Below are 11735 nucleotides of genomic sequence, written 5' to 3'. Positions count from 1 at the left end.
TGCAGTGCAGTGATTTTGCATATGGCATACAACACAACGGAATTAACACATGCATCATATGACTTGACATGTATGTGAAAGATCACTTGGAAGTAACTAACACAACAGAATTGTAGTATTGGCTTGTCTATACACACATTCTCTCAACAGTCATTAGGAATTAATTAACATATATAGCAATACTCTAATGAAAAAAAATCATAAAGTCTCGGTGATAAACAATAAGAGCACAACTACTCAGTAGTTGATAAATCAACTGATCTTTCAGGTGAAAATATATAAGGTTTTGGAGGGATTTCCAACAACTCTAAGCCGTCGTCTAGCATTTCCAACACCTTGGTGATTGATGGACGGTTAAATGAATTGGTTTGTATGCACCACAAACCCACGATAATCATCTTCTTTGCCATCACGTTTCCTTCATCGCTCATAATCCCATGCAGTCCAAGTTGTTCTACATCTAATTCAACTTTCTTATATATCCAATGAGGAAAGTATATTTCACTTGTATAATCAACTTCAACCTCAACATTTCTTCTCCCTCCAACCATTTCCAGAATCATCATCCCATAACTATAAACATCTGATTTGTGAGAGATTGGACCAAAGTTCCTAGAAAATAATTCAGGAGCAATATAACCCGGTGTTCCTCTCATACACGACAGAGATATCATGCTTCTCTTCTCAGGGAATAACTTTGCCAAGCCAAAGTCAGATATCTTAGGACAAAAATCATGATCCAGAAGAATATTGTGGGGTTTTATGTCGAAATGTAAGATTCGTGTGTTACAACCCCTATGCAAGTATTCTAGACCTCTAGCAATCCCAATAGCAATCTGGTGTAACTTTTCCCACCCAAGTTTACTAATACATGAAGACCTCTGACCATATATGAACTTATATGAACTTATCAAGGGATCCGTTAGGCATGAAATCATATATCAAAGCTCTTCTACAACCCTCTAAACAAAATCCCACAAGATTGACAATATTAACATGGGACGTCTTGCTTACACTGGAAACTTCATTAATGAAATCTTCACCATTACCCTTTGATTCACTTAAAACTTTCACTGCCACTAAATTTCCATTGCTTAATGTTCCTTTGTACACAGTTCCAAAGCCACCCTGGCCTAGTTTGACCTCAAAGAAGTTTGTAATTTTTTGGACTTTTGAAAAAGAGAACCTTTTTGGAGCGAGCAATTCATTATTATTTAGGAAAATTTCAGCCCTGACATTGTAGTTCACCTTTTTCTACACCTGCATTTCCATATTAAGCCGAGTAAAATTGCTGCGAAAAGAGGGAGCACTATTAGAAGGATGAGTTTATGATGAAAGCTAGAATTATCTTTTTTCCTCAAAATTTGACCTTCACAAAGTTTCAATCCTGTAACATTTCCACACAATCCTTGATTGCCTTGGAATACATGTATGGATGAATTCCCGAAAGTTGCAAATGCGGTGGAAACTGGACCTACTAGTTCATTGTAAGACAGGTTGATATCAATCCAACTAGGAAATGTCTCAAAGAATTTAGGAATTGATCCAGATAATCTATTGTGTGAAAGGTCCAAACATACAACGTTTCCTAAACCTTGAATTTCATATGGTATCTCTCCCGTGAGTGAATTCCAAGAGAAATCAAGTGTGGTGAGTTGGCCTAATTTACCAATTTCGGAAGGGATTTTTCCGTTAAGCTTGTTATTACTAAGATTTAAGTAATCAATGTTTTCCCACTCGCCAACATATCTCGATATTGACCCGCTCAGTCCGTTACTAGATAGATCGAGATCAAGGAGATTATTAAGTGACCCAAGCTCTTGAGGTATAACACCTGAATGTTTGTTTTCTTTCAAGGACAGATACAACATACCTTTCATCATTCCAAGTTCCTCCGGAATCTCACCAGCCAAATTATTTGATGAAAGATCAAGCCTTTGAAGTTGAGTTGAATTTCCCAACTCAGGTGGTATGTAACCACTGATGTTGTTATATCCCATTACTAAGGTTGTCAAATTCTTGTAGAGACTCCAGTTTTGAGACAGCTGCCCATAAAAATTGTTATGACTGATGTCAAGGAGTTCTAAACTTAGATACACTGCAAAACTATTTGACACATCTCCACTTAGTTTATTAAAATCAAAATAAGCTCTTTTCAAGTTGGAGCAATTCATTAGGTCTATTGGTATAGGACCAGTGAGTTGATTATAACTTAGTATTAAAACTTGAAGCATTCCTCCATGGCACAAATCTTCGGGCAAAGGTCCAGAAAATTGATTATTGTCCGTATGTAGCTCAAGCATGACGGGACTTTCCAGTCCTTGTTGTATAGGTCCTGACAAGTTGTTCGAATGAGCATACAAGTACTGTAGCTTTCTCAAGTTTTTTAGTGACGAAGGAATAGAACCATGGAGTTGATTTCCGCTAAGCACCAACTCAGTAAGAGACTTCAGATTTCCAAGTTCACTAGGAATGGGTCTTGAGAGTTGATTTTGGGAGAGGTAAAGAGAGGTTAGCCACAACAGCTTCCCAATGGTAGGAGGGATAGGACCACTCAGAGAATTCTGACTGACATTTAGTACCACAAGATTGACAAGGTGTCCAAACTCGTGAGGAATTTGACCAGAAAGCCTATTATTATCAAGATTTAAGAAAGCCAAGTTTCTTAAGTTGCCTAATGTTGGAGGCAGTTCTCCTTCAAGGGAATTATCACTCAAGGTAAGATCAGACAGATAGGTTAGTTGACCAATCTCTTGTGGTATTGACCCATTTAACTGATTTCCGAAAAGTCGGAGGGTTTGGATATTAGCTAACATCCCTATTTCCGACGGGATTACCCCAGAAAACTTATTCCTTGAAAGATCAAGATAAACAAGTTTGGACAGGAGTCGGATTTGTGCAGGGATTGGACCGACAAAGTGATTTAAACTAAGCTCAAAACTAAAGAGGTTGTGCAAAAAAATGAATGGAAACTGATTAAGTTTACCTTCTAGTCCAAAATATGTGAGGTTCATTCTCTTAATGGTCCAATCATCATTGTAAACTATGCCGTACCATTGCGAATCCATAGAATTCACAGGGAGGGTTGTCCAAGATGATAGTGGGGAGTTGTTTGGAATTTGAAGACTTGCTTTCCATTTAAGAAGAGCATTGGCTTCTTCTAAAGATGCAGAAGCAAACTTCGAACGTGAGATGATTAGTAAAGCAAGAGATAAAAGTAACAAGTTTGAACAGAACAATATTATTTGCCTTTTCGTGTTTTTGAAAAATGACGTGCTGTGTGTTGTAATCTTAATTTATACTTGAGCGGATAAGCTTTCCTCTTATTATTCTGTATATTTTGAAATAAGAAAATTCGGGCAATGTCAGATATTCCACTAGTAGTGTGCTTTACTTAATTAAGAGATAAAGAGAATATCTTAAGACTATCTCTATTTGCGTAATTTACACCAGATGGGGACATCGCAATTGGAATCAAGGCCCGTCAGCCAACGACTTTAATTTTGTGCATTAAATTCTTGGCATGCCCTACATCAAGGGTCCATTCATTGAAATGTACTTTTTAATAGACAATAATCTATTCTTAAATGGGAAAATTACTAGTTAAATGGGAAAATTCCTAGAATAGACAACCTTCACTAATTTTTTTCTAAAATGAGCATGGCTACTTTAGTGCTTAAAAAGTGTATTTGTAAAGTGGTTTCATATATCTTTTATAAATTTCAGTGCCTAAAAAGTGTCTGCTAAGGTATGGCCGACTTTCCTGATGTGATGCTTGTTTATTGGAAAAAAACCAATTATTGAAGAGTTATAGGCAATATTTGACATGCTTATATTTGAAAAAAATGGTCAAAGTTGTGTATTTTAGTAATTTTCCCATTCTTAAATCCATGTAACAAGTCTATTGTGGAATTTGAATTCTCGACTTTCTAAAGCATGGGACCACAATTACCATTGACGCGGAATGGAAACGGTAAAATTGCTTGATACGTTTGAAATTGTATTATAATTCAAAAGTTTCTTAAATTATTATATTTGAGCTTTTATATAGGGATTTGTTAGAGAAACCCGAGGTTTTTCCAAAACGCCTCGGTGGAGAGGGCTAACGCGTGGCGGATAGGTGGGTGTTTTGAAAAAATGTTTTTTTTTCTTTTGTTGTCTTTTTTTTATTATTTTATTCTATTGTATTTTTTTGTCTTTTTGTCTTTTGCTGTCTTTATTTTTATTTTTATTTCTTAATTTTGTTTGTTTTGTTCTTGTGTTAGTGTAGTGTAACCACTTATTATTTTCTTTTTTTTTTGTTTTCAATCCATCGGTTTCAAAATTAAAACGAAACAACAAATTTTAAAATTGAAACGAAACAACATAAACAAAACCAAATTTATTTGATAATATCATATACTTAACAATGAGTTCGAAAAGAAGAAATAAAATACAAAACAAATCTAAACTGCAGTACCACCCGAGACATCGTCTCCTTCTTAAATCCATCTAACCGTCAAACGACACAACATAAACAAAACCATATTTATATGATAATATTAAATACATAACGAGCTTGGAAAAAAGAAATAAAATACAAAACAAATATAAACTCCAGCACCAACCGCGTCGTCGTCCCATTCTTAAATCCATCTAACAGTTCTATTGTGGAATTTGAATTGTCGACTTCCTAAGGGAGGGGGACCACTATTACCATTGTCGCGGAATGGAAACGGTAAGTTAATTGATAATTGTATTATAATTCAACAGTTTCTTAAATTATTATATGGGTGGACACCCGAGTTTTTTCCAAAATACCCAACCTATCCTCGGTGGAGAGGGCTATCCGCGGCAGATATGTGGGTGTTTTTTATTAATGTATTTTTTTTTGTCCTTTTGTTGTTTTTTTTTTAATTATTTTATTATTTTTTTTGTCTTTTGTTGTCTTTATTTTTATTTCTTTATTTTGTTTGTTTTGTTTTTGTGTTAGTGTGGTGTAACCTATTATTATTTTCAATTTTTTTGGTTTTCAATCCATCGGTTTTAAATTACAACGAAACAACAAATTTTAAAATTGAAACGAAACAACATAAACAAAACCAAATTTATGTGATAATAATAAATACATAACAACAAGTTCGAAAAAAAAATGCAAAGCAAATCTAAACTGCAGCACCACCGCATTATCGTCTCCTTCTTAAATCCATCTAACAGATCAAACAAAACAACATAAACAAAACCAAATGTATATGATAATATTAAATACATAACAACGAGTTCGAAAAAAAGAAATAAAATACAAAAAACTACAGCACCACCGTGTCATCGTCTCCTTCTTAAATCCATCTAACAGATCAAACGAAACAACATAAACAAAACCAAATTTATATGATAATATTAAATACATAACATCGATTTGAAAAAAAGCAATAAAATGCAAAACAAATCTAATTTGCAGCACCACCCGCATCATCATCCCATTCTTAAATCTATCTAACAGGTCTATTGTGAAATTTGAATTCTCGACTTCCTAAGGGAGGGGGACCACTATTACCATTGACGCGGAATGGAGACGGTAAAATTGCTTGATACGTTTGAAATTGTATTATAATTCAATTGTTTCTTAAATTATAATATTTGAGCTTTTATATAGGGGTTTGTTAGAGAAACCCGAGGTTTTTCCAATATGCCCAACCTATCCTTGGTAGGTAGGCTATCCTTTAACCCGAGCCTAGATCCGAAGTTGAAAACCCGAGATTGTTGGTGCTAGAACGCTGTGACGAACCGAACCTACTTCAAAGACCAGCTCGTGTTTGTATACCGATTCGTTTAAGGTACGTTATAATTAGAGATCGTTCATTAGGGTTCGGATTGTTTGGGGAAATCCTAGATCTGCATAAAAGTAATGAAAACGAATCAAACAAACCAATACACAATGAAATTCGTTAACATTTGATGGTTTAATTGTTTGATTAAATGAGCCGTTTATATAGATGCCTAAATCGCACCATATAAATACGAATATTTGAAGGATTGAATGGTTAGGGGTTGTGGCGATGTGATTACGAGTTCATGGATACCAAAATCGTGTTGTTTCGTTAAGTTTTGAGGATTTAATGGCATAAATCCGTTTCTGTTGACTATTTGCTGTTCTTGGCAATTTTGACTTTGACCCCGAGTCAAAGTCTGGATAAGAATTACGCAATTCGTTATGGTTAGATAACGAATTAGTTCGCCATTCGTTAAGTTCAGATAACGAATCAAATGATTCGTTATTCACCCCCTTTCACTATGTTCAAGTAACGAACTAGGTTATGCTAAGATAACGAATCAAGTGATTCGTTACCCGCCAGTTTGCTATGGAAAGATAACGAATTAAGTGATTCGTTATTTACCCAATTCGTTATGATAAGGTAACGAATTAGAGGACGAATCAGGTGATGAAAAGATGACGAATTAGGATATAAAGATAATGAATTAGCTAATGAAATAGGCTTAATTCATTATGGAAAATGAGCTAGCGAATTGGATAATAAATTAAAATCCTAAAGTAAAATGTGTTAAGACAGTTAATGAAAATAAAATTTTTCCAAGCTGACCTGCCAGCTTAACCCCAACCAGGGGCTTTGCCCCTTGGACCCCGCTAGGGGCTGCCGCCCATAGAACCCCGTTACCAGGGGCGTTGCCCCCAGACCCTCGTTCGTTGTTGGTAATAATTGAACTAGAATGACGATATGGGTAGTGATAGTTAACTGATACGTGTAATTGTTATATAGTTAGTCGTGCACAACTCAAGAAAGGGATTACCATAAATGGTGAACATAACCGCATTCAGGTGAGTTTCTAGCCGCATTTCCTTATGTTTTCGGGGCTGTGTGCATACTCGATGTGTATGTCTTAATGACAAATTTGATAGTTATGGATGTATGCTTGATAGTACGTGAAGGACCTTCGGGTATTGCACGTATTGTTAAGGCAAGTATAGTGTAGTATGTATGATATGTGAATGTGAATAAGAAAGTATGTGCGACTACGATATGTATGATATTAGATGTATGGATGTGATAATGGAGATGATAATGAAAGGTAAGGTAAGGTTAAAGGGTTGCATACCCTAATAATATATGAGAAGGTTAAAGGGTTGCATACCCTAATAATATATGCGAAGGCTAAAGGGTTATAATATGCGAAGGTTAAAGGGTTGCATACCCTAATAATATATGTGAAGGTTATAGGGCGTAATGCTCTTTAAAACGTAAGGTATGGTTATGCAAGTATGAAAGTACGAAGTATTTACGAAAGTATGTAGTTATGAACATGTTGTATGTGGTATGATTAACTAGAACTCACTCAGCGTAGCTGACTTTTAGTATGCACGCAGGTGAGTAGAATGAGACAGCTGGCTTGAGCGGGGGCACATGGCAAAAGAATAAGAGTCTGGCATCTGAAGACCTAAGAAGTGTTTAATTAATGTTTTGATTTGAAAGACAATATGTTTGTTAAAGACAAAGTTATAGATTTTATTGTAATGTTTATGAAAGGTTTTAATATTCCGTGAATGTTTTAATTAACTCTAATATTTAGAACTGTGTTTATGAGTAAATCCAACGTCAAAAGTAAGGAACCGGTAACTGTTGGTGCATGATGTCAGTAGTTCAGTATATAGTGTCTGTAATCGAGTTAGTTGGATTTGTGTTTTGTATGTAAGCGAAGTTCTCACCAGTTCGCTGATATAGGCGAACTTGTGGAACAAGCGAAGTTAGGGACAACTTCGCCTAAACATGCTAGGCGACGTTGTCGTGCTTTATAAGCTGTTAGGTTACGGCAGAGTTTATTAATTATTGAACGAATAGAGTTAGAGTTTCAGCTTACGAGTTATTGAGTTTGTGTAATCGGTGATCAGTGAATCACATGTTTAGGCAGAGTTATTGAGTTTAGGCGAAGTTGTTCGTTTGCGATTAATTTGCAATTTGCTCTGATACCACTTATATGATCATTGTAAAATATGCTCTGATACCACTGATACCACGTCTTAAAACTCAACAACTTACAACTTATCCATAACAGCTCTGATCATTGCATGTTGCTGATATAGGCGAACTTGTGGAACAAGCGAAGTTAGGGACAATTTCGCCTAAACATGCTAGGCGAAGTTTTCGTGCTTTATAAGCTGTTAGGTTACGACAGAGTTTATTAATTATCGAACGAATAGAGTTAGAGTTTCAGCTTACGAGTTATTGAGTTTGTGTAATCGGTGATCAGTGAATCACGTGTTTCCAGTTGCAATACAACGTGTCTTTGTTTATTGTAACGTGTGTTTGATCGTGTTAACATATATCGTCTTCTACGCTCGTAACGTCTTACGTAGGGATTCCGCACCTACGTAGAACGAGATATTCCGTGTAGATCCGGCTCGAAACGACCTTTGATTACAATTATCCACGTTCGAGACGTGGATAATTCATCCTAATTGAGATGATCAATTAGGCACGTGTTTAGGTTACGGCAGTGTTTGCTTATATAAAGTTTAATACAGATGATAATAACGTGTGTTTGCTTATATAAAGTTTAATACAGGCAGGGTTTGTTTTGTAAAAGTCTCTGACTTTTACAATAATCAATAGCTTTGATCATAACAGGATAATTGATCACCACTTATATGAACAATTTGCAAATTGTTAATTTGCAATTACGTGCAAACACGTATCGCTTATATGAAGGATGTTTTAAGACTTAATTGCAAATTGTTCAAATTATAGGGGTTTGTTTTGTAAAGTTTAATACAGGCGAAGTTGACTTTTAGGCGAAGTTGACTTTAGGCGAAGTTAAAAAAAAAAAAAAAAGTGGTTTGGAGTTTTCGTCTGTATGGCCTGGTGTACACGATTATTGTGAGACCTAAGACGTTGTTCCATCAACGAGTGAAACTTGTTATCTCTTGGTCTTATGTGTGAACAAATACGTGTCAACTCTGGATATGGAGTTGAGGTTGTGAATGGGATATTGATTGAAACTGGATATTGACACATATTTGGGTGTTTGTGGGCAATGAAATTGTTGTTGTTCGAGGTTGACCAACTGAAGAAAGTCAAATTGAACTGAAGGTTTTCGTCATTACTGGATTGCGGTCAGAGCATATTATTTATGTTATTTTCAAGGCGTTCAAGAATTGGATCCTGAAACGTGATGCTTATTTATTAAAGTGAATTCTGGAACAAGTTGGATTTAATCGGAAATTAAAGTGTTTATGTTCTTGATCGTTATCCCTGGTGATTGAAGATGCTTCGGATTAATTAATGGTCATGTGTGTTAGATTCTATCAAGGTGGTTTTGTGATGAAATTGATCACTTGATGTTGAGTAGTTGAAGATTAAACCTTATCGTATGCCGACGTGTTGGTGAAGTTGTGGAGGGAGCCCAACTTCACGTGTTGGTGAAGTTAGAAGAACTTCACGTGTTGGTGAAGTCAGAAGGACTCACGTGATTGGTTGAGATGATCAATTAGGCACGGGGATGCATGTATTTCAAAGACCTCAATCTATATAGTCGGAGAAGCTTACACTGAAGGGGAGATCTGATATGGAAGACGCTGGGTGATTGGTAGATTTGTAAAGCTACAAGACAGTTTCAGGCACGGCTGGTTGAAGAGCAAACAGAAAATCATCAGTTAAGAGGGAGTCTGTTGGTGCATGTTTTGTAACAGATGATCTTTTGTGTTTGTTAGAATTGAGAGCAACGGTCAAAGGGGAGTCTGTTGGTGCATTTTGTGACCGTCGCTATGCAATTCTGTTCAGCGGAAACGAAGTACGAAGTTAAAACAACTTCGCCGTAGGCGAAGTTGTAACAACTTCGCCATAGGAGAAGTTGTAACAAATTCTGCCATAGGCGAAGTTAGAATAACTTCGCCTTAGGCGAAGTTGTAACAACTTCGCCTTAGGCGAAGTTGTAACAACTTCGCCTACAGGCCCAAGCCCGTGAAGTTGTTCATATATATATATATATATATATATATATATATATATATATGTGTCTTGGTTAGGTTTGCGTATCCAGAAAATTAGAGTGTTTTGTGATCAGTTCATTTGTCTAGAGAGAAACCGAGAGGGTGAGTCGTGTGGGACGACCCGAGGTAGAGCTCACCTCGGGTCGGCCGTCATTTGTTTTCGTGTTTGGTATGTAACGAGTTATGATTATTATATGAAAAGATCTGCAGATGTGTTCATCCCATTCGTGTGTTTGTTCGTGTATGTGTTTGTGTGTAATTGTGTTCTTCGTCTTCTACACCATTAAACGAGTCTAGGAGGATTCCGCACTCCTAGACCTCGTGCGGATCTCGTATCGATCGGCGACGCCCCGCGGGGGGACTTACATGAACACCACACATTCCCAAAACAAACAAATCACATTCCCATGAGCCGCACACCTCACATGCAAAAAAGCTCCATATAACACACCACATTCCCAATGGTTAAAAACCTTTTTCAAATGTTGAATAACTACATCATTTGAGCTAGCATTATCTAAAGTCGTAGTCAAAACATTTTTTAAGCGTCGTTCAACTAAACACTTTTCGACCGCTCTCCCGATTAAAACCCTCGAATGACCAACAATTGGATAAAAATATATAACTATCTTATGCGAGTGCCAATCATCATCTTTAAAATGTGCAGTCAAACACATATACGATAAATTTTGACCCAAAGACTAAGTGTCTGTAGTTAAAGATAGTTTCGAGGATACTTTTAAAGATGTTAACTAATTGGATCCTTTAATAAATAAAAAAAAAAGTCTATAGCAATCTCTAGTAGCGGTTGAACATGAAGGTACAACAAAATATGGATTGATAACCTTGCAGAATTCATGAAAACCTTCTCGATCCACAAAAGAAAAAGGTAACTCATCAAGAATCGATATTTTTGTTAAAGCTCTCCTAATTATTTCTTGGTTAAACTCCCATAACTTAGGAACGATTTCAACGGAACTATCTTCATCAACATGTGTTTTCGACTCAAGTTTAATTAGTTTTTGTCTTTTATCAATATTTGGAGGATACTTTTTGCAAGTCTTATTGTAATTTCGCAAAATAGTAGTCTCACTTTTTGCAAAGCCTATTATAGTGATCCGATCATTTATATCTTGTTTTTTCCATATGAGTGGTTTAAGAGTCACTTACAATGAAAGGTACACTTGAGGTTTTTTTCGTTTTTTTCTTTTTTTGCTTCTTTTGATAAGTGTTAGACATCGCCTCATTTTCAGAAAATTGCTCATAGTCATAATCATTTGCTTTAGTATTGTCCTCCATTTCACAACTTAATCTGTAAAGAAAAAATTTAATGTCAAATAGCAATCTATAACAATTAATACCAAATTTAATGTATAACATAACTTACAATCTAATGTATACCATAACCAACAAAGTAATAGTTAACAGTTAACAATCTAGCAAAGTAACAGTCTGTAATACTTTGTTAAGTAACATATATGGATATGTAAGTAAAAAATCTTTGAAACAACCCTTATATTTAACAATCAAACAATAAATAAGTAATTAACAATTTGACAAACCAGTAATTAACAATCTATGAAACAAATATGAAAAACTTCTAACCTTATCGAGAATGGAGAGACTGCGACTTGCGAATGACGTGGTGGAGTGGAGGCTAGATCTATGGAGGAGAGTTGGGGGGAGTCGGACGTTGGTGGTAAGTGGTGGAGGAGAGTGGAGGTTGGATCTGTGGAGAAGAGTGGAGGCTAGA

General features: G+C 35.9%; 1 pseudogene; it reads right to left on the bottom strand.

Annotated features, from left to right (window-relative positions):
- Nucleotides 1-233: 233 nt before the first annotated feature.
- Nucleotides 234-10659, bottom strand: LOC143576146 (uncharacterized; annotated as a pseudogene).
- Nucleotides 10660-11735: the final 1076 nt, after the last annotated feature.

Source organism: Bidens hawaiensis, unplaced genomic scaffold (assembly GCF_021521415.1).
Source record: "Bidens hawaiensis isolate Kalapana, Puna unplaced genomic scaffold, B.hawaiensis_p1.1 tig00028004_1, whole genome shotgun sequence".
In the NCBI taxonomy this organism is placed as follows: domain Eukaryota; kingdom Viridiplantae; phylum Streptophyta; class Magnoliopsida; order Asterales; family Asteraceae; genus Bidens; species Bidens hawaiensis.
This window is presented reverse-complemented; position numbering and strand designations above follow the sequence as displayed.